Genomic DNA, 24,043 nt, shown 5'->3' with positions numbered 1-24,043 from the left:
ATAACATATATAGTGTGGAGTCAATTTTTGGCAGAAACTCTGAGCCTTTTGTATTTGGAATCGCCATAGTATGGAATCTTATGACTGAGTTCTGGGTAGACCTCAGTAAACCTTGATAGTCTATGTAGAAGCACCTACTAAGTGTTGATTGCTTGGTGGATTGAAATTCTTTCTTCACTCCTTCAGCACGGGTCCCCAGGATCATCTGAGGGGGTGTTAATCACACGTCCTTTTGCTGGAGCTGGTGAAACTATCTCATCAACTTTATGGGTAGCTTTGAGGGATTTTGATGTATTGGAGATGAGCATGTCATTTTCACTTATGGATGAGGAAATTACTTGTAAGTTCAAAGCTCGTACGTTGGTCTGCACGTGCTAAAGAATGGTATCATAACAACAGTCGATCTCCCTGTGCTATCTTCCAGAGATACATAGTGCTATGAGTTAGATTTATCAGAGGATACTGGGTTTTTGTGCTTCTCTTGTCAGTGAGGTTCATTATACTTTAAAGAGACACATGCCTTAAATTAAAAAAAAAAAATGAGCTGATGAGTGGGCAGCAAAGAAAAGGATTGTTGTTTGTGTACGATAGTAACACAGGTCACTGTTTCTGCATTGAAGTGGGTGTCTATGAGTACGTGCTTAACTAACTATTTGAGTAATCAGTTCTAAACTAGTTATTGGAGTAACAGGTTTAAAAATCTCATTTTTCTTAGTCTGACAGATTAAGGTAAAAGAAAGGGCATGTCTATGGTTATACAGTTCCATTAAAATGTCTGTATTCCTCTAAAACTCAAAGGAGCAAATACCTTATTCACAAAATCTCTCATAATAATTGCAAGCTTATATTATCGAGGCTTTATGATTGAGGTTTAATGATAAGGTGACAGGTACTATTTGAAATGTGTGAATTTAGGAATTCCAAAAACATTTTGAATCTTATTTTCTTAGTTTCTATACTCTGGATTCTCAAAACAGTTCTTAATACTTAGGAAAAATTAATGTCAGTTTTATAGAATGAAATTGCCATCTGCTTAAAAACTGCTTTTCTTTTTTGCTTTTCTCTAGTGAGCATTGACCACAGAGTGGTAGTTTATAGTTGTCATTCCATAAAGGTGTGGGCCACTTGATGAGAGAGAGGGTGATGGAGAAAACCTTACCGTTAGGGCATTAACTCTTTGAATGTTTCTTTTTAAATTATCTTGAAGCAAAATACAAATCATGGCATTATAAGGCACATTATGGAAAGTATCATGAAGCTCTCAGTGTCTTACTGGGACTCTTAAGCAGAAAGCTTCTTTTGTTGTTGTTGTTGTTAAGTTGGTCTTTGATCTTCCCAAATCTCTCCATCACTCTTCTGCCCCTTAACAAGTAATGCTTATTAAAGATGTACTTCGTAGCTCATCATTCTATGTTGGAAAGATGTCAGAGTCCCTTCAAATTTTTGTTTTTCCCATGGGTAGGCTTTATAGTCAAAGACCTAACTGGTATTAGTTTTAAAACATTTTAGGGCAAGAGTTCCATTTAGAATCCCCCCGCCCCCAAATCTGAAACTAACCCCAAATGTGTATTTTGTTTGGGTTTATTTAGAAATGGGACACCAGTGTGAAACGTCATTTTCTATATCAGTTGGAGAATTTTCCTTTCCATTAGCTGCTCTATTGCAGGACTCATATTTATACTAGTATGCTTTTTGGAATGAAATGTTAGTATTTTGCTACTAGAAAGTAGTATCCCATTCATTATGGGTGATGGTAGTAAATCCTAGTTGAACTGAGCTGTGCTAACAGAAGACCGCAGAGGTATTTGTTATTCCTCAGCAAGCAAACTTTCACATCTTTTAGTGAGAAATTGGAAGGATTAAAAAAGAAAGAGAAGAAAAAAGGAAAAGACAGGCATTTTTGGCTTAAAATAGAAATATAGCTAGTATTTTGGTTTAACTGAATAGATACAGTCTGTATAACTATATATAATGTTATAAAATAGGTCACATATGTATGTAGAATTAGTTAAGAATGTTTGAATCCATTATTATGCTTAGAAAACAGTGTTCCCATTTCTTATGTGAAGTTCCCTGCCAGTGGTAAGGGAAATGTAAAAGGAATGTTTGCAAGTGTTCTTTGATTGGGGCCACTTTGGGCAGACCTGAGACATCATGCACCACCCACCTAACCTGCTTATGTTTGCAGCCAAAAGATGCCATTAAGGCTGCTGCTTTTGATGGGATCCCAGGGGGATCTGATTATTAATGTTTGCCAGACACAGAAGTATTGACATTCTCATGTTATCAGCATTACTATTCTAAGAGCCCAGTCATCAAGGACCCCAGGAGACCTTGTTTTGATAACCACTGACGAAGGAGATAAAATGTGTAGCAGTTGTTGTTTTAGTAATGAACAATATTACTGCCTGCTTAGTTTGTAGCTTGTGTAAACAAATGAAAGGAAAACATAAGGAAAAATATTGAACATTTGCTAGCATTGATCTAGGTTGAGAGTTCCAACTTAAGAATATTGATGTGTTCATTCATAGACAGAAGGGGGCCAATATAAATAAGAACGTGAGGCCATGTCCCAGGACCTAGCAGAAACATGTGCAATGGATTAATCATTTGTGCTGGAATGGTTTTCTGGCTATAAATGAAAATCTCATTAGATGAAAGATTCCTATTTCCCTCATCACAAACATAGTGGGAACCAGATGAAAACTTTCAGATAACATTCTAAATCAGCACCCTGGGGAGCTCCCCTTTGCCACCCTCCTTTCGACCCTCCTAACTGTTGGTGGCAGGGTATCTTTCAGAGACAGACTGATCTCACCAATCTGTGCTATTTATAGAAATGACAGTGGGGATAAAGGGGCCCTTTTGAGATTCCGAAAAAGATAGGAACATCGTCTCCTGGAAAAAGCTTATTCATCGAACATTTTGCAAATAGTTTGAAACTTATAAAAACCATTCCTGGATTTTATAGGATTAAGCAAACTTAATTAGTGGAGGCCAACCAAATTCAGTTCAGTTTAATTCAGTAAATCCTTCTTGAGTGCCTTCTATAGTATATGCTTGATGTGGTTGCTAGAGTCTTGAATTTGTGATGTCTGTGTCATAGTTATGTTTGAAGCAAAATGAATTTCATGTGTGTTGGATGCCAACAGTAGTACAAAGTCGAAAGGAGGGTGGCAAAGGGGAGCTCCCAGGATGCTGATTTAGAATGTTATCTGCAAGGAATACTGACAGCTTTCCAAGTGCAATGCTATCATTTTGCACGTGAGGAAATGGGAGTCTAGGGAATTAAACATCTTTCCCAAGATCATAGATAGTTGCAGAAGTGGAACTGGCTGATGGTGTCTCATAACTATTTTAGTGTTATTTCCACTGTCTCTCATAATCTTTTTCTTCATTGTATGATTCCATTTATATGGAATGCCCAGGAAAGACAAATGATAAAGACAGAAAGTGGATTTGTGGTTGCCTGGGGCTGGAGGTGGGAATGGGGATTAACTGTATATGGTCATTAGAGATCTTACTGGGGTAATGAAAATGTTCTGACACTGGGTTATAATGAAGGTTGCACAGTTTGATAAATTTACTAAAAATTTTGAACTGTTTATGGTTAGAATGGGTATGTTCAGAAAAGGTGAATTTTATGACCTGTAAATCATACCTCAGTAAAACCTTGCTGTTCGATGTGTGTCAGTGGGCCAGCGGCATGAGGATTACCTGGGACGTGATTAGAAAAGAAAACCGTTCGGCCCTTCTCCTAACCCCTTAATGAAAAAAATAAGAAGAGCTGTAAGGTAAATAGTCCCCTGAAATATTTTGATGATGAGGGTGACGATGATGGTGATTTTGTTTAGCCAGTTTACTTTTAACTTTTACTTTAATAGAAAATACAGAAGTAAGCTTTACCCTAGCTCCTGTCAAAGCTTTTATAAATGTCAAATTTATGATGTCTGAATTCATATAATTTAACTGTATTCTCATTCTGATGGAGAATACTGGGTAGTTTTTTCTTGAGATGTAAAAGATTGCATATTGTTATAAAAATAAGTGCTTTCATAGGTTTGAATTTGGGAAAAGGTATTCAGGTTTTAATGGAAAATTTAGTTTTTAAAATGTTAAATCATTAAAAATAGTAAACACAAACCCTGTAAAAATATGCAAAATGCCTTAAAATGTTAAATGAAAGAAGTAGGATATAATACTGTCTTGTGTGTGTGTATTTAGATATTCGAAACTATTGATTCGAAACTACCTATTCTATGGTAGTCAATTGACTGGATGCTGACAACAGGGTAAAGAAGAAATGAACACACAACCTGATTTCATGTAGCTTCTAGTTTAATGAGGAAGGCAGCTGTTAAGAGAAATAATTACGTAAGTTATTAATAAGCTACAATTACAATGTGTTAATAAGAAGAAGGAAGAAGTACTAGAAGAGAAATCCAGACATAAAATTGAGTCTGGATTATGGGGGTTGGTTGTCAAGCAAAGCATTCTGAAAAGCAAAATGTAAGCTAAGTCCTGAAAGGAGATGAATGGGCTTTAGGGGAGAGGGGAGGGAAGCCTAGAGGGAGGAGAGCTTTCTCAGCCAGTGGGAGGAGCCTGGTGAAGTAAGATGCTGAAAGGAGGTGGTGAGATGCTAAAAAATAGCAAATAGAGAGTGGTTACAGACAAGAAGTCAAACCATGCATAGCCTTCTAAGTCCTGTGGGGGCTGTGGGGGGGGGCAGGTAGGAGAGAATGCAAGGAGTCACTTAAGAGGCTGTTGAAGTGGTTCAGCTGGGAAGTAATGGTGACTTGGATTTCGGTATTACCTGTGCAGGTGGGAGAAGGCAGGTAGATTCACGAGATGAAGGAATGGGTAGGCTTTGGTGATGAAGTCTAGATGAAAAATAGGAGAAAAGAGAACTGTTAGGTTCCTATGTAATATGATTACCATTCTATGTAAATTACAAAGAAAAATTACAGAGGAAATATGCAAAAATAATAAGAGTTGGGTTAAGGTGGAGGGTTTATACATTATCTTCCCCTCTTTTTTAAAACAAATTTTCATAAAGCTGATATTACTTCTATAATTAATGAAAAAATTTAACAAACACTAAATGATTGCTGATATTTACAGTATTGCTTAATTTATCTCTAGAGGGCTGCAATTACCTCAGTTCCATAATTTTCCCTTATCTTTGAGCCTAGTGCATTTTCAAGAGATACGAATGATGTTTCTATCTCTTGGGACAAAAATCAACAATCTGATAAATCTCATAGTCTGAGAGTAATTCCTGTTAATTGTGCCTGCATTTTGCCTTTCTCAATTTCATTACGTTACCTTCTAATTACATTCCTTTGTACTGTGTATGTTATTTGAGATTTCAGAATCTCCTTTCTTTGGGGCCAGTTGATCTGTGCCAGTGGCTTTGGAACACAGGTACACTCTTGTTGGGAGTTAATTGTGATCACATTAGCTAGGATAATGCAAAATGAGATTCTTCCTCATTATGGTTGGGTCTTTAAAAAGGTAAATATTAATCAAATATAATTCATTCTTAAATTCTCAATAAAAATATTATATGTGTGTCTGAAAATGGGTTCTGGGCAAGAGCAGTGACAAACTATTAAGAAAATTGTATTATTAAAGCCACATTAAATAGTCCCTCTGGAAATGCTGACGAACTTATGTGTCTATGTAACCACTGAGTATTTGTGAAGCATATTTACATCTCTGCCTTGGATATAATAGATACTCTAAAATACTCAATGGGCTTATGAAATTTGGAGAATATTTATTATTTTTTTTATAAAGGCATTTCTCTTTTTAAAAAATTTATTTATTTTATTTATTTAGTTTTGGCTGTGTTGGGTCTTCGTTGCTGCACGCAGGCTTTCTCTAGTTGTGGGGAGCGGGGGCTGCTCTTCGTTGCGGTGCGTGGGCTTCTCATTGCGGTGGCTTCTCTTGTTGCGGAGCACAGGCTCTAGGTGTGCGGGCTTCAGTAGTTGCAGCACCTGAGCTCAGTAGTTGTGGCTCGCGGGCTCTAGAGCACAGGCTCAGTAGTTGTGGCGCATGGGCTTAATTGCTCCACAGCATGTGGGATCTTCCCAGACCAGGGCTTGAACCCGTGTGCCCTGCATTGGCAGGCGGATTCTCAACCACTGCACCACCAGGGAAGCCCCTGGGGAATATTTAAAAGATGTTATTGTTACAGTGGCAAAAACCTTGAGCAATTAAAAATTCTTGTTGGGTCAACCCAAGTCTTTTTGAGATCATCATGCTCATATACAAAGCTTTCTGTTGCATGGAGTTTGAAAAATAGATTTTAAAATGTCTTTCGGCGACTTCCCTGGTGGCGCAGTGGTTAAGAATCCGCCTGCCAATGCAGGGAACACGGGTTCGAGCCCTGGTCTGGGAAGATTCCACATGCCGCAAAGCAGCTAAGTGTGTGTGCCACAACTACGGAGCCTGCGCTGTAGAGCCCACAAGCCACAACTACTGAAGCCCGTGTGCCTAGAGCCCGTGCTCTCCAACAGGAGAAGCCACCGCAATGAGAAGCCCATGCACCGCAACAAAGAGTAGCCCCCATTCACTGCAACTAAAGAAAGCCCATGCGCAGTAACGAAGACCCAACACAGCCATTAAAAAAAAAAAAAAAAAAAGGTTAAAAGAAGTCTTCCTTGACTTAGGTAGTAGTTTAGAATTTTTTTTACTTTATTACACTTACTTTGGAAAAGTGTAATTTTTTTTACTTTCTCATGCTTATTTTGGAATATTGCAAAAGTTTTTATTTTTAGAAGAGTTTCATTAGTGGAATAGGTAGCCAAGGTGGAGTGGAAACAGGATGAGAATAGACCCTGGAGTTCTGCAAACCTGGATTTGAACACCATATTGACTGCTTATTAGGAAAATACGTTACATTTTAAAAATTTTATTTTATTGAAGTATAGTTGATTTACAATGTTGTGTTAGTTTCTGGTGTATAGCAAAGTGATTCAGTCAGTCATACATATGCATACATTCTTTTTCATATTCTTTTTTTTTAATATCTTTATTGGAGTATAATTGCTTTACAATGGTGTGTTAGTTTCTGCTGTATAACAAAGTGAATCAGCTATACATATACACATATCCCCATATCCCCTCCCTCTTGCATCTCCCTCCCACCCTCCCTATCTGACTCCTCTAGGTGGACACAAAGCACCGAGCTGATCTCCCTGTGCTTTGCGGCTGCCATTATGGTTTATTACAGGATATTGAATATATCCTGTGCTATATAGGATCTCCCTGTGCTATACAGTAGGATCTTGTTGTTTATCCATTCTATATATAATAGTTTGCATCTACTAACCCCAAACTCCAATCCTTCCCTCCCCCAGCCTCCATCCCCTTGGCAACCACAAGTCTGTCTCTATGTCTGCGAGTCTGTTTCTGTTTCATAGGTAAGTTCATTTGTGTCATATTTTAGATTCCACATATGAGTGATATCATATGGTATTTGTCTTTCTCTTCTGACTTACTTAGTATGATAATGTCTAGCTCCATCCATGTTGCTGCAAATGGCATTATTTCATTTTTTTTTAATGGCTGAGTAGTATTCATTGTATATATGTACCACATCTTCTTTATCCATTCATCTGTCAATGGACATTTAGGTTGTTTCTGTGGACATTTAGGTTGTTTCCATGTCTTGGCTATTGTAAATAGTGCTTCTATGATCATAGGGGTGCCACATGTTTTATTTCTAGTGTCTTCACTGTCTTGTTGGCATTTTATGAGGATGTGGAATAGCAGTTAAAGCAAGAATTTGGAATTCAACAAAGGAGAGTTGGAATATCAGCCCCACTCTTTATTATAGGTATGACCACTGGGGCAAGTCACTTACTCTTTCTGAGCCTCAGTTTTTTCAACTGTGAAATAGGAAGGCTAATATTCTTCACAATGAGTTTTTAATTCATATAAGTTGTCAAAAAGCATTGCATGCTGTGTAGTGTTTGGCAAATGTTAGTTATAATTATAGTATCTTTTTTCTGAGGTCTTACCACATCAGGGAAAAGATTGTAAGTTTAATATACTTTTATCTTTTAAAATGTCACAAATTTGAGTTTAGTAATGAATAAATGATATTGAGTGCCTGTTATGTACTGGGCTCTGTTCCAAGTGCTTTAGAAACATTGTGCAATCTAATTTCCATAGTGAATTGCAAGACGGGGGGTAGTGTTCTCCATGTTACAGATCAAGACATTTAGGTGCACCCAGGTAACCTGATTGGCCCCGTGCTGTGCCATAATTGAGGGAAGATCCAACACTAAGCCTTGTTTTGTGTGATTCCAAAGCCATTGCTAATTTTTTCCACACTGACTCATTTTTCTCAGTGTCTACTGACCAAAGTATATTTCAATTAGAGGGCAGTTTCATATTTTGCTTTATGCTAATTGCCCTCCTGAAGCCCAGTGGTGAAGGGTCTATTGGATTGCCCATTCCTCAGCATTGACAATATGGCTGTATTATATCCATATTGCTAACATCAAGAGTCTGCAGTAGTCCATTTTTATATTTGTTAAGATTCCAGCATTTAGAACACATTTTGGACAAATGCTACAAAAGATATTTCATCTCAATGGCACATTTTCCTACGCACATAACAAATTTGCTCTTAACAGAAAACACCTGTAGACTCTTTGAAATTATGTTAAAGATGGCTTGCAGCCCATTTTATAGTTCTTATTTTGACTCCATGTATTATTCATCTTTCTAAGCCTTCTTGTTCATGCTAGGTAATGCAAAATGCCTTTCTCCTAAAGGCATGATAATTGTCATAAAAATTATAGGCTTAATTAGCTTCATCACTACTCCAGGGAACCCTAATAAATAACCCACATCTAATAGATGACACAAGGAAGTTAACTAATGGCTGCGAGAAGGCACTTTACATAAGCCCAGTATTCTTGACTTTTACTTATGATTGCCCTACAGTTCTTGGTAGAGAATAAGAAGAGTAGATTTTCCAAAGTGATTTCTTCTTTGAAAAATGCTAAACGTTAACACACTTCAGTAGATGAACTTGTATAAGATTTTGATTTGGGGTTTGGTTACCTGGGGGCCATATCATTGGAGAGATTTTCTTTTCTCTCAGAATGTATCTGACTCTCTCCAGGAGCTGATAATCCTCTAAAAACCACACATGCTTACAGGCTTCCACTTGAGATTTCACCAAAATAACATAGATTTTTAAGGCATAGCTCCTAGAAGCTGGTTTCCTTCTTAGGTCATCACTCTCTTCTTCCAGCCAAGCATCTGTCATCAGATAGGAAGTGAGTTCAGAAAACTACCTAACAACCTTTAAAAGACCACGAGCACTATTATTCTGGGGATGGCATACTTCTTTTCTGTTCACAATTACCCTTGGTCAGGATGATCAAAATATATGAGAAAGCATATGGCTCAGGAATTTGATAGTTTTTCCCCATGCATAAGCAAAACTCTTTAATGTTTACTGTTTAGTCATTTCCTGTGTTTGAAATGACCTTAATTGAACACTTTTATAATTAAAATGTAATTCTAATTAAAACGAAATTTAAAGAAATATAGCCCCTAGGAATTTATCGGTGGCTCTCCTTTCATCTTTATTTATCAGTTGTTAACTAATTCTTTATTAGATTGCTAGTTTATTCTGAGTATTTTGAGAGGCCCTGGTCATGTTTGTGGTAGGAGCTTGTATGTTAAACACACATATACACATATTTTTTGTTGTTTTGTTTTATACTTCTCATACTAATGAAAATTCATCAACTATTTTAATTCAAATAATGAGCCCTCTCAGCTACCACAGACTGTATATGTATTTTCTCTTCTAATCCAGGGACCTAGACCATCTTTTCTTCTTTCTTTCTCATGTGGTTTTATTTTATTTTTTATTAAAAAAATTTTATTAGAGCACCAGAATCAACTTAGTTTTGGGGGCTTTCTTACCACTTAGAAAACAGGATACCAGGTGTATAACTGGTACTACACTTGGCATGTTCCAGCAATTAAGTTGAAATTTACCTATGCAGCAAAGGTATCTCCATGGTTACTCTGCCAGCTCTTAGCCCTTTCGGCTTCAGACTGCTTTAATATAAAATGAAAGTTCTCTAGTGTTGCTAACTTGGTAATTTTTCAGATTCTAGTTGTAGGTGCCCTTTTGTCTTACTATTTTGGAATATAACAACTGGACAACCTTTCATTTATAGACTGAGATTTGGTTTCTTTCCAATCACTCTGAGATCATCTGACAATGGTTATTGACAAAAGTAAAGAACCAGTCCCTGAAAAGGTGACTTACTGCTGAATACTACATCCAGCCTCAGTATTAAAATGCTTTTTGCCCCACACTGGTAAATTCTTGGGTTTTAAAGTGGAAAGGAACTGTTAGAGGTCATCTACTTTACAGATGAAGAAAAACAAAGGAATTAGGGCTACTTAGCTTTAAAATTTTTCATTAGTAATTTTCATTCATTCATTCAACAAACTTTTACAGTATCCCTACCCTGTGTGGGTTCTGGAGCTATAAAGTATAAACACAGTCCCAGCACTTATGGTCTCAGAGTCCATTGGAAGAGAAAGATTGACCAATAATTATCACAACAAGTAAAACCTTATATCATAAAGGCACATTCAAAGCACTCTGAGGCCACAGCTTTGATTATAAAGAGTTGACATAATAGTTTCATTTTAAAGAATAAGTAAGTATTTACCAGGCAGGGTAGGAAGAGAAGGCACCTTGGGCAGAGCAAACAGAGGTCAGAAAAGAGCACAGTCACTTTGGAAAATGCTTAGTGTGTTAGTGTTATGGGTAAATAGGACTTCAGAGTGAGGAGTGGTGAGGAACGGCTGAGTTCCCACTGTGGGGCCGTATTAGTGGGCACAGCTCACACACAGCTGGACATTCAGTTAGGACAAAAGGTAGGGCCCTGTGAGTTGTGCAAATATTGAAATAGTTGCAAGCTGGTTGATAAATAGCCATTGATCTGAGACCCCTCCCACTGTCCTGTTTCACCTCCCAGACCTCCTCACAGCTAGTACTTCAGCAATTAAAAGAGTTGACACCCAGCTGGAGGCCTTTAGGGACCCCACCCCACCCCCAGCAGTAAGGGCAGTAAGACAATGCTGATTGTTAATTTTTTTGAGCATCTCTCCTCTTGTTTGCCATGGTAAAGAATGTAAACTTTATCCTACAGGGTAGAACTTGAAAACTAAATGCCTCCAGGGGTCAGGCAGGCTACACAGAAATGAGTGAAGCAAGTGGGTATAAACAGCAGGAAGAGGTGAGGACTGTAGTGAATTGGAGGCATTCAAATTAATTTTTAAAAAATTCTGTGTGAACAAATATGAATTAACATTTGCTATTGCTCAAATTTTGCAGTAGAAGAAATAGGAAGCCACAGTAGGTTTTTTTTTTTTTTTTTTTGTGGTTTGTTTTTCAACTAGGGGAGTGATACAAGATTTATTTTGAAAAATATTGCCATGAGGGTTTGATGGACAGAGATTTCAGAAGACATGGAGACATAAGACCGAAAGCATGGGTTGTTACTAGTTCCAAGATTGGATAAGAAAATGCTGGTGTAGATTCAAAGATTTTGGGTCGTATATGAAAAAAAGTTTTCTCTGTATAAAAGAACAATAAAAAAGATTATTGGATTATTAAGGAAAATATGTCATTTCTATCTTAAAAAGTTTCTTGTACCTAAGGCACAGTGATACAGTGTTTTTTCAGGGAACTTTCTAGGTCTGGGATGCCCCAAAGCATATTAATTTAAGCAAAATATTTGTGGAGGAAAAGCGAACAAACAAAAAAACCCTGTGGGTGGTGAAATGGGGTGGAACAAATGCTGAAAGAACTCTTCAGTGTAACCAAGCAGGGGATTTGTACGGTAACATTAAGATGTTTTCAACAGTTCTGAGTAGGTTTTATTAATCAGTTTAACACATTTGAGTACATACTATATGCCAGACACTGTTTTTGCACAATTTTAAATAGGATTTGTTAATTCATTTATTGAGAATTTACTATGTGCTCGGCATACTTGCAGGCACTGGGAATAAACTAGAGAACAAAACACACTATCCCTGCCTTCATGGAATTTCCATTCTAGGGGAGGAGACAGGCAGTAAACCCGATGCAATATCAGGTTTGGTGAGCAAACCTAGAGGATGGATTGAGGCCGGGGAAGATTAGAGACTGAAACCAATTAGGTATGTAATTTCTGAGGAAATTCGAGTGTGGGAAAAGGTGATAACTCTACAAAATGTAATGGAAGTGAGTCTTCATAGACCTCAAATTAGCAGAACTTGGGATGGAAGGAATGGAAAGGGGGAGGGTTGAATGGAGAAATTCACAACCACTAAAATGTGAGTCTGGAGTGTTGAACATTTGTTGTAGCAAAAGTGATGTGCTAGGTTTTGATGAGCTGAAGTTGAGATTTTGGTGAGTTGTCTCAGTGTAGCTATTTCCTTAGATTAGCATTTCTCAAACGTTGGTGGTTGTCAGAATCACCTGGGGAACCTGACAAAAATGCAAAGGTCCAGAGCCTTTTCCTTCAACTAGCCTGGGCCTCTGTGTTTTTTATTAGCTCACCAGGTGATTCTGACACAGCAGAGTTTGAGAACCACTGGCTTAGTTAACCAGACACAAGTCTGGAAAGAGGGTTTGAGTTAAGGGCTGGAGATGTATATTTTAGAGTTTTTAAAAAGTGTTAATTGAGACTTATGGATGGGTCAGCTCTCCCAGCTGATGAGTATAAAGGGGGAAGAGGAGAAACTGTAGGACAATTGAGTGATTGCATATATGTAGTTGGTGTTTAGACAAGGAAGAGCCTGAAAGACAGACACATGAATTATTCAGCGTCAGGAAAGTGCAGAGAGCTCAGTTTCCCTTTAACTGGAATGTGGGCTCCATGGGGATAGAAACCTCAGGGTTACCTTACACCTGGCATTGTGCCCAGCACTTAATAGGCACTTAATCAGTATTTGTTTATTGAATGAATCAATGTATGGCTAGCACAGAATCTAAAGAGAAGTTTTTAGGAGGATGTAGGCAATCATGTCACATGTAGTAGCCTGAGGTCAAGATGGCTGAAATTTACAGGATTGCTGATAGATTTGGTCAGAAGGAAGCTATTACTATAAAAGAGATGGGGTGATTAAGTGCAAGCAGGAATTTAGGCTCTGCTGTCATGTATAACATTCATCCTGAGCTGTGGATGAGCAGTGTAAAGGCAATAAGATAAGTATGTACACACATAATGCACATAACATATGATTATGTATACACAGGTATATGTGTACATGTTTGTATATCTGTGTGCATACATGCATATCTGTGAAAGTATAGATCTTTAGCCCTAGAGTGTTCATCGTGCCCTGTTGCTCTGTCGACGTCCTGTAGCTGTCTCCTTCAGGTTATGAATCTCGTGGGAAGGAGTGTCTCCCAGGAGTCTCGCAGGCTGTAGAGGGCTGTCTTTGGGCAGTTGGAACACAGACAAAAGCAACAAAATGCTCTGGACATGTCTCCAATAAGCTGTGTAATCCACTTGCCACCCTCAGTCTTTCAGAGGTTGGTTGTTTCCCAAGAATAGGTGTAATTTCTAGAAATTGCATAAAAATATAAAATCCTGCTCTAAGATTTGTTAAAAGCTTTTTAATTCCAGGCACACATTTCCCTTGAAAGGATAAATCTTCGTGTCATGAAGCAGAGATGCTTATTAGCCTGCTCTCTGTGATCTGCAGATTCATAGATGAAGCATCCAACCTTTCTTGGATTTTGAAATGTCATGTCCGACTGCCTCTTAATGAAGATTCATTTATCCCTTTTCACACTGTTAAGTACGGTCTATGGGGATAGACTTCTCTCAGTCCACAGGAATAGAGCCTATTAGTGCTAATGGAAGTTCTGCACATGTCTGCAGAGGTGAACAGGCATTGAAATAATTTATTGATACCTTTAGACTTTTACAGTCGCTTTTATTTAGCTGCCTTAAGGATTTCAATGATGACCCCTTTTTGTCCCCAAATACTGTTTGACATTGATTGTAGGAATCTGGTGATGGGCCTGAGGTTGTGACTTTAACAGGTGTAAGTATTTCTTTCCTCTGTTTCAGCTGAGAAGTTTTAAGAGTGAAATATTCACAGCCATTGAGAGACCTCCAATTTAATTTCTCATCATGCTTGTTCTATAGTTCACATTAAGTCCAGAGTATTGAAGGAATGGAACAAGTGGACTTGTAGACATCAGATAGCTGGCCATGCTGTTGACCATGGCATCTCAGGATGCTCAGAACCTCTTCCAGCCTCTCTCTTCCTGGATATCTCGGGTTTATGAAGCTCTCCAGCAAGCAGGAGATACGTTATCTGCTTTGCTGGTTAACTTCAACAAACAAGACTCTAAATTGAGTGACAAGCTAGACCAGGACTTAGATGATATTCAGATTCAGGAAACTTACTTTGAAGATGAAGAACAAAGCAATTGGAGTCAAGAGGACATAAATTCCTTGTTTCTTGAAGTGGATCATTTCTCCTGTTGTAATAGTGATTTGCAGGACTCTGCCCAAAGTTCAAGCCCCAGACTTAGCCAGCATGCAAAGGACTCCTGTTCCATAGTGACCCAGTGGCCCAATCAGACCCTTGATGACCAAAAGCCACCACATGTGCTTTCTCTATTGCCAAGGAAGAACATCACCTTGAAAAGCAAAGGAGTGGCCTTCAACAGGGCTTTGACAGCCACCTTTCTGGTATTTTAGAAAACGTTAATGGAAAAATGCAAGGTAAGCTAGCCAGTAATCATTTTCTATGGGTTTGTCCAAAGGACATTTCTACTCATTTTATTTTTATTTGTTTTAGTTATCATTTGAATTTTATTTTTATCTCTTATACCTTTCCACATACTGGCTTCTTAATGAGAGTTGTAATCCTTAGGAATATTTTCAATATATAAAACTTTGGAAGATCCACATTGGTGGGCTCCATATTCCAAAACAATAGTTCTGAGCAAGTGAAATGGTGAAAACGAGTCTGTGGGTTCTGTTTGAGAAGCCCCTCGTGCATATGTCATACTGCTTAAAACATCTTTTAAAATATTCTCTTTTTTTTAAACTAGGTTAGGAATCTCTAGATGTTAGTATATTATTCAGTGTGAAATCCTGTGCAAAAAGCCATACTTGTTGCAAAATTTTTAGTTGATAACACTCCAAGAACACTTCTCACAGTGTTGTACTGAGACGTGATGTGAGATGACAGTAGATAGGAAATCTTTGGAATAAGAATAGCTCGCTTTTCTTCTAGCCTTGAATGGAAAGGACACATTTAAAACAAACTGCCTATAGAACTTCATCCTGTCAGAACTGAGCATATAATGGGCCTTCAATAAATGCGTAATGAATATGGTGAAAATGTAATTAACTCTATAAAAGTAGCTGTAGTATGTTCTGGCATAAATTTCTCACGCTTCTGTTACTCTAAGCATGAAGTAAGGACATTCCATTTTATTGAGAGACAGAGAGATACATGATAGGCAGAGAAAGGTGTTGGGTGTGTATATAGGATGTGTGTTTGTAATGCACACATAGCTCATGCAGGTTTTCAGATCTTTTAATGTAAAAGGTGAACTCATTAATTCTCTTCTTGTTGGAGGGAGCAGACTTTTTCGGAATACTTTCTTAGTGTCTTCATCCATTTTCAGTGACCCCTCTTAGCTTTATCTTTTTAGAGGAATGTTTTATCCAGGTACATACAGTCTTAGTAAATGAAGAAATATAATTTCATATTCTTTTTATAATGTTTTCTTTAAAAAATTTTTTTTTATTGGGATATAGTTGTTTTACAATGTTGTGTTAGTTTCTACTGTACAGCGAAGTGGAGTTCCCTGTGCTATACAGCAGGTCCTCATTAGTTATCCATTTTATATATGCTATTGTTTATATGTCAATCCCAATCTCCCAATTCATCCCACTCCCCCTTCCCCCCCTTGGTGTCCACATGTCCGCTCTCTACATCTGTGTCTCTATTTCTGCCTTGCAAACCGGTTTATCTGTACCATTTTTCTAGATTCCACATATATGTATAATGCTTTCTTGATACTCTTACTCAAATTAAAGTATTAAATGCTAGAATGAATTGGTGAACCAAGGTAGCCTAATATTCTTTCTGAATCTGATAAACTATAAATAAATGCAATTGCAAGCCTTTTAAAATTATCTATAGAGATAATCCTAGAAATGTCTGGACTACTAATAGGATTTCTTAGATTTGACTTGAAATTTCTATTCCTATTTTAGAAAATTCTTGCTAAAGTTGAACTATATTTAAAATTATTAACATGACTTTGGCTCAATAGATGCTTAACACTGGCTTCTGTTAATTTTTGTAATCGTTGTAATAATCTAATGGCAATTAAACAATTGTGTTCATTTGTTCATTCGGGAAATGTTGATTCACTAGATTGTAGCCTTCTGGAAGCCAGCAGCCGTGTCACAGATTCATTTCTGTATCCTTACTATCAAACACAATGTTAGGTATATAATAGGACATCAAATAATAATTACTGATGGAACAACAAGGAAAGCTAACAGCTCTACGAGGTAAATACTACTATTAGTCTCACTTCACAGTTGAGAAAATTGATGATTAGAATTTGGGACTCTACCCAAGACTGACATTTAGAAAGGGGCAGAGCTCAGGTAGTCTGATTCTAGAGTTTACACATATAACTCTCCCACCCCCACCCTTTTTAAAGTTATAATTTACATATAGTAAAATTCATCCTTCTGTAGTGCACAGTTCTGTGAGTTTTGACAGACACGCATGGTCTTCTAACCACCACGACCATCCAGGTATGAAATAGTTCTATCACTCAAGTCCCTCTGGGGCCAGTCCTTTTCCCTACCTCCAGCTCCTGAAAATTGCTGATATGTTTTCTCTTTCTCTTGTTCGCCTTTTCCAGCATGTCATATAAATGGAATCATGCAGTTTGTAGCCTTTTGAGGCTGGCTATTTTCATAATGCACTTATTGTAACACCCTTGAGATTTATCTGTGTTGTCATGTGTTCCAATGGTTTGCTTTTTTTTTATTGCTAAATAGTATTCCATTGCAGGAAGGCCCCAATTTGTTGATCCATTCAGCAGTTGAGGGATATTTGGGTTGTTTCCAGTTTTTAGCAATATGAATAAAGCGACTATAAACATTTGCAAAATAGGTTTTCGTGTGAATATGTTTTCAATTAGGTGAATACCTATGAGTGGGATTGCCGGGTCATATGGAAAGTATATGTTTAACTTTATAAAAAAAAAATCCACTGTTTTCCAGAGTACAATTTTGCATTCTCAGAAGTTATGTATGAGATTTCCAGTCACTCATATCCTCACCAACACTTTGTGGTATTATTCTTATTATTTTTTAGCCACTCTCGTAGGTGTGTGGTGACAACTCATGTAGGCAGATAATTCTCCATTGGTGTCTTGCATGTCCTATGGGCAGGGCAGAGCCACAAACAGCCTTTTGTTTTGGATTATCTTTTCAAGGGTGTTTGTATGACAGCCTTGGAAGATAGTGTGTCCCTCCAGAGCACAGGGGATATTTGTTTGCTGTCCAATCTAATAAAGTTAATGTCTCTCTTCAGGGCAAAGCTTAGGCAAATTTGCTTGCAAATGACAGAGGTTTTCCAAGCTTGGTGTTCCCTGGCGACATAAACCCATTGCATGCACGGAATCTATCTGGGCCTGCCTCTGCATTACCCCCATGGTACTTGGAAGTACTGTGAGTAATAAACTGTCCTTTGTCTCTAACCCAGAAATCTTGCATCTTTGCCAACATCTATAAAACAGTAGCAGGCAAACTTGTTAGATGCAAGTAGGATAAAATCGTAGACCCTTCCTAGGTTTTAACATCCCATTTGGCTTTAATTTGCATATCCTTAATAACTAGTGACACTGAGCATATTTTCATGTAGTTGTAATCTGTATGACTTCTTTGTAGGGTCTTCAAATCTTTTGCCCACTTTCACTGAATTGTTTGTTTTCTTATTTTTGAGATTTGGGAACTATGTTTATATTCTGAATATGAGGAATGTACTTTAAAAATATTTTCTCCCAGTTTTGTGGCTTGAATTTTCATTCTCTTAACGATGTCCCTCAAAGAACAGAGATTCTTAATTAAATGAAATCCACCTTATCAAGTATTTCTTTTATGAATTGTGCTTTTGGTATCATATCTAAGAAATCTTTCTATAACCCAGGGTCAGAAAGATTTTTTTTTCCTGTGTTTTATTCTAGAAATCTTAAAGTTACGGATTTTGCATTTAGAGCTATGATCTATTTTGAGGTATTTTTTATATGATGCAAGGTGTGGATTAAGCCCTCCCCTCACCATGTAGGTGACTAATAATTCCTATACCATTTGTTGAAATGACTATTCTTTCTCCATTGTTTGCTTTGATATCTTTGTCAGAAATCTATTATCTATATAAGTGTGGGTCTATTTCTGGACTCTACATATTTTCCCATTAATCTACACTTGTATTCTTTCTCTAATAACACACTGTCTTGATTACTATAGCATTATGGTCTTGAAATCAGGTGAGCCCTCAATTTTATATTTTAAAAATTGTTTTGACCATTCTAGTTGTTCCCATATAGTTTTTAGATTAGGCTTATTGATTTTTACAAAAAAATTTGTTGAGAATTTCATTGGAATTTTGTTGAATCCATAGATCAGTTTGGAGAGAATAACATGCTAATAATAGTGTGTCTTTACGCAAGAGGGAAGACATATGGGGACATATGTTTATGTATAACTGATTCACTTTGTTATAAAGCAGAAACTAACACACCATTTTGAAGCAATTATACTCCAATAAGGATGTTAAAAAAAAATAGTGTGTCTTTAAATCTACGAACATGGTATACCACTTCATTTATTTAGTTCTTAATTTTTTTCACCTGTTTTGTAGTTTCCAGCATACAGGTCTCATACATATTTTGTTAGATTTATACCTAAGTATTTCCCTTTTCTTGGATATAATTGTAAATCGTATATCTATAACTTTAAATTTCCAGTTGCTACTTGCTAGTATATAGAAATGCCATTGATGTTTGTATATAATCTTGTATTTTGCAACCTCCCTAAACTCAGTGATGAGTTCTAATTGCTTTTTTTTTTAAAACTTATTTATGTATTTATTTATTTTTGGCTGCATTCGGTCTTTGTTGCTGTGCGTGGGCTTTCTCTAGTTGCAGTGAGTGGGGGCTACTCTTCGTTGTGGTGCGCGGGCCTCTCATTGCGGTGGCCTCTCCCGTTTCAGGGCGTGGGCTTCAGTAGTTGTGGCTCAAGGGCTTGGTAGTTATGGCTCGCAGGCTCTAGAGTGCAGTCTCAGTAGTTGTGGCTCACGGGCTTAGTTGTTCCACGGCATGTGGGATCTTCCCGGACTAGGTCTTGAACCTGTGTCCCCTGCATTGGCAGGCGGACTCTCGACCACTGCGCCACCAGGGAAGCCCCACCTCTAATTGCTTTTTTATAGCTATTTTGGGATTTTCTACATAGATAATAATATAATCACACAAATGACAGTTTTATTTATTCCGTTTCAATACCCGTCTATTATTTCTTTTTCTTGACTGATTACACTATATTATCATGTTGAATAAGAATGGTGAAAGTGGGTGTATTTGCCTTGATCCTGGACTTAGTGGAAAATCTTTGTCTTTCACTGTTACTTAGTAGTTAGATGTAGCTTTCTGTAGATGCTCTTTATTATATAGAAGAAGTTTCTTTCTATTCCAATTTGTTGAGAGTTTTTAATCAAAAAGGATGTTGAATTCTGTCAAGTGCAGTTTTGCATCTGTTGAGCTGATCATATGATTTTTTTCTTTAATCTGTTGAAATGAATTATACTGATTAATTTTTGAGTGTTGAACCTGTCTTGCATACCTGGGTAAAATCTGCTTGGTCGTGATGTACTATTCTTTTCATATATTGCTGGATTTGATTTGTTAATATTTTGTTGAGGAATTCTTATCAATTTACATTAGGGATATTAGTCTATAGTTTTCTTTTCTCGCAATATCTTTGTCTAGTTTTGGTATCTGGGTAATGCTGGACTCATAACAAGAGTTGTGAAATGTTTCTCCTTTTTTATAGTCTGGACAAATTTGTGTTAAATCAGTATTTATTTCTTAAATATTTGCTAGAATTTTCCATTGAAGTCAGCTGAGTTTGGAATTTTTTTGTTGTTGTTGGAAGATTTTGAAATAAAAATTCAGTTTCTTTAGTGTGTATAGGATTATTCAAGATGTCTGTCTTTCTTGAGTGACTTTTGGCAGTTTGTGTTTCTCAAGGATTGTTGTTTTTCATTTCATCTATGTTGTTAAATTTATGGACATAGTATTTTCTTGTTATCCTTTTAGTGTTTGTAGGATACATAGCAGTCTCCATTGTTTCCTGATATTGGTAATTTTTATCTTCATTTTTTGCAGGGGTGTGGGGTCTGTCTGAGTAGAGGACTATCTATATGTCTATATATTTTTCGAAGAACTAGTTTTTGGTTTCATAAATTTTTCCCTATTGTTTTTCTGTTCCTAATTTTCTTGAATTCTGTTATTTATTATTTTCTTCCTTCTGCTTGCTTTGGGTATAATTTGTTCTTTTTTCTAATATAATCATTTAATGGATGCATTTTTCTAAGTGCTGCTTTGTCTACATCCAAAAATATTAATATGTTGTTTTTATTTTCATTATATTAAAATATTTCCTAATTTCCCTTTGACTTCCTTTTTGATGCATTGTTTATTTAAAAGTGTGTAGGTTAGGTTCCAAATGTTGGGACTATTCTAGATAACTTTCTGTTACCAATTTCTGGTTTAATTCAGTTGTGGTCTGAGGACATACTTTGTATTACTTTAGTTTAAAAATATTAAAGTTTGTTTTATAATCCTGAACATGTTCTAACTTGTTGAATGTTTCATGTGTACTTAAAAAGACTGTGCATTTTGCTGTTATTGGATACAGTGTTCTATAAATTACTTCAAGTTGTTTGAGGCTGTTTTTAAGATTTTCTGTATACTTATTTTTATACTGATTTTGTCTACTTATTTTGTTCTGTTGGTTACTCTACTTGTGGATTTGGCTATTTTTCTCTTTTCTGTTCTTTCAGTTTTTGCTTCATGTAGTTTGAAGCTCTGTTGTTAAATACATACACATTTTAGAAATATATTTATTCTTGATGAATTGACCTCTTGGTCATTATATAATGTACCTTTTTGTGTCCCTGGTAGTATTTCTTGACCTAAAGTCTACTTTGATATTAATATGGCTACTCCAACTTTCTTTTGATTAATGTTGGCATGACATGTTCTTTTCTACTCTTTAACTTTAAATCTATCTTTATCTTTAGAGTGGGATTCTTGTACGTGGCATATAATTGGGTCCTGCTTTTTTATCCAAATTGACAATCATTTACTTTTAATTGGTATGTTTAAACTGTTTGTATTTAATGTAATTATTGATAATGAATTAAAATCTGTCATTTTGTTAGATTTTTTTCCTATTTGTTTCATCTATTCTTTGTTTCTTTTATCCTATTTTTTTCTGCATTCTTTTGGATTGAATATTTTTGTGATTCCATTTCATCTCCACTATGGGCTCATTATTTTTATCTCTTTTAAAAAAAGTTTAATGATCATCCTAAGATTTTACAACATATATCTTTAGTTAATCACGTCTATCTTGAAATAATATTGTACTGCTTCAGGTATAGTTAGATGATGTTACAACAGTGTACTCCCAATTCTTCCTTCTTATCCTTTATTTTTTTGTTGTTACATATTTTACTTTTACATATTCAATAAATACTCAATACGCTGATATTTGATATTTGCTTTAGTTGGTTGGTTATCTCCTAGAGTGATTAAAATAAGAAAAGAATTCTATATTTACATCATTTATGTCATTTGAAGCACTCTTTAACTTTTCTTGTTCATATATGCAGCTAATGAATTATCTTAGTTATTGTTTGTCTGTAAAATATTTCTTATTTAGTTTTGAAATATATTTTAGATACGTATAGAGTTCTGAGTTGACAGTTATTTTTCTTTTAGCACTTTAAGGTTTCCATTTCACTGTCTTGTGGTTTGTATAGTTTTCCTATGAGAAGCATGTTTTCATTCTTACTTTTGTTCCTCTGCATATAATGTGTCTTTTTTTCTCACTGGATGCCTTAAAGATTTTGTCTTTATCTTTGGTTTTCAGCAGCATATATCTAGGTGTGTGTGTGTGTGTGTGTACGTTTATATTTGTACTGCATATGTGTATGTGTGTGTTCTGGTATTCATTTTTATTGGTGTTCTCTGTCCTTCTTGTGTCTGTGATTTAGTGAGTTTCATTACTTTTGGAAAATTCTTTGCCATCATCTCTTCAAATATTTCTTCTAATCCATTCTCTCTTGCTCCTTCTTCTAGTATTCCAATTATACAAATACTAGCCCATTTGATATCATCCCACAGCTCTTGAATGTTCTTTTTCTTTCCTTCATTCTTTTTTTTTCTCTTTGTATTTCAGTTTGGGTAGTAGTATCTAATGACATAGTCTTCAAGTTGACTAATATTTTCTTTGGTTGTATGAAGTCTGGTGATTAGTCCATCAAAAGTATTCTTCATCTCTGTTACCTTGTTTTTCATTTCTAGCCTTTTGATTTGGTTAAAAATTTATTTCAGTTTCTCTGCTGAAATTCTTCATCAATTCATGCATGTTTCTCCCTTTTTCCACTATTAATATGTTTTTAGCATATTAATCATAGTACTTTTAAATTCCTTGTGTGATAGTTCTAACACTTGAGTCATATCTGAGTTTGGCTTTCTTGATTGCTTTGTGTCTTGACAGTGTATTTTTCCTTTCTGCTTTTTTGCTTTTCTTGTATTTTAGACTGAAAATTGAACATCATATGTAGGGGAAGTAAATAGTATGTCTGCCTGGAAGTAGGTGAGCCTTTTCTAGTGCTGGGCCTTTAGTGTGAAGGGGTTGAGTCAGTTTAGTCAGAATATGAGCTGGGTTTCGGTTTTGTTGTTGTTATTGTTATCTCCTTGTAGTATAGCCTTCAAAACCCTCTATTATTACATTGTGTTTAGGGTAGGGGCTTGTTTGCTACAGAGCTTTGTCAAAATCTGCTCCATCTTCAGCTTCAAGTCTCTTCTCGTTGCCTGTACCTCAGAGAGGGTCTCTGTTTTCAGGCTGTTGGCCCTTTCCCAGAAGGAGCCTGATGTTATTCATTACTTGGTGTTTGCTCATATGGTGTTGTTGTGTTGGAAGTTTCTGTTTTCTGCTGTTCTGGAGCAGCCTCTGTCTTAGGCAGGTGATATGTTCCTGTGTCTTGGGTTAGGGCCTTCTTGGTAATCTTGCCCCTCCCTCAGAGTTAGGGGATTTCCACTGGTCTGACTCCAGGACTTCTTTCTACCTCTTCCCCAGTGGTGGTAGTTTTTATTCTGTTCTGTTCACTCACCTTAATGTGTCTCTACCTATGGTCTGAGGATGATGGGATTTGCTGCCCTTTCCCAAGTGGCTTGTGGCTTTTATCCCATAGTGGAAAGATGAGAGAGGAATCCTGGTGAGACTTCTGATTTTGTCTATAGCAGCTGCTCTTCCCCCTACTCCAGGACTGTACCATGAGAGAACCTTTCTCCACTCCTGCCCTGCCCCGCTCCACTCTGTCTTTCTTGTGAGTACCAGGTGAGTTCTGTGGGGCCAGGCTTCTAAGTGGGTTTCAATTTCCCTGGGGTTTGTGGCTCCCATGGGTTCTCTACTCTTGTACTAGTACACACTTGGTCTTTAGAAGTTCTTTGAAAATATTAGCTTAATTTTTCTTGCCAGCTTGTATGAATCCAGCATCTGCCCCTGGCAAGCAAACGCTTCTGTCCTTTCTCCCATGGAAAGAAGTTTTCTTTTTGTAACTTTTGGATTAGTTGGTTGCTTTATGATCTCAGCTCTCTGATGAGATTTAAAATGTGTAATTTGACATATTATGCAGATTTAATTTTTAT

At 36.7% G+C, this 24,043-nt stretch overlaps 1 protein-coding gene across 5 annotated transcripts in view; it reads left to right on the top strand.

The window, feature by feature from the left end:
- SYT16 (synaptotagmin 16) overlaps positions 1-24,043 on the top strand; it is a 262,401-nt gene that overhangs the window by 125,161 nt on the left and 113,197 nt on the right. Inside the window, exon 1 of one of the 5 annotated variants that reach the window (XM_082450424.1) lies at positions 7,340-7,427. The exons of the other annotated variants lie outside the window; for them this stretch is intronic. The gene's annotated coding sequence lies outside the window, so the exon portion shown is untranslated. Of the gene's footprint in view, positions 1-7,339; positions 7,428-24,043 lie in introns of those variants that run through there. 5 annotated transcript variants of the gene reach the window in all.

The sequence above is a fragment of the Balaenoptera physalus genome, assembly GCF_965194825.1.
Source record: "Balaenoptera physalus genome assembly, chromosome: 2".
Taxonomy (NCBI): Eukaryota; Metazoa; Chordata; class Mammalia; order Artiodactyla; family Balaenopteridae; genus Balaenoptera; species Balaenoptera physalus.
Note: the sequence above shows the minus strand (reverse complement) of the source record. Positions and strands in the feature narration are given on the sequence as shown.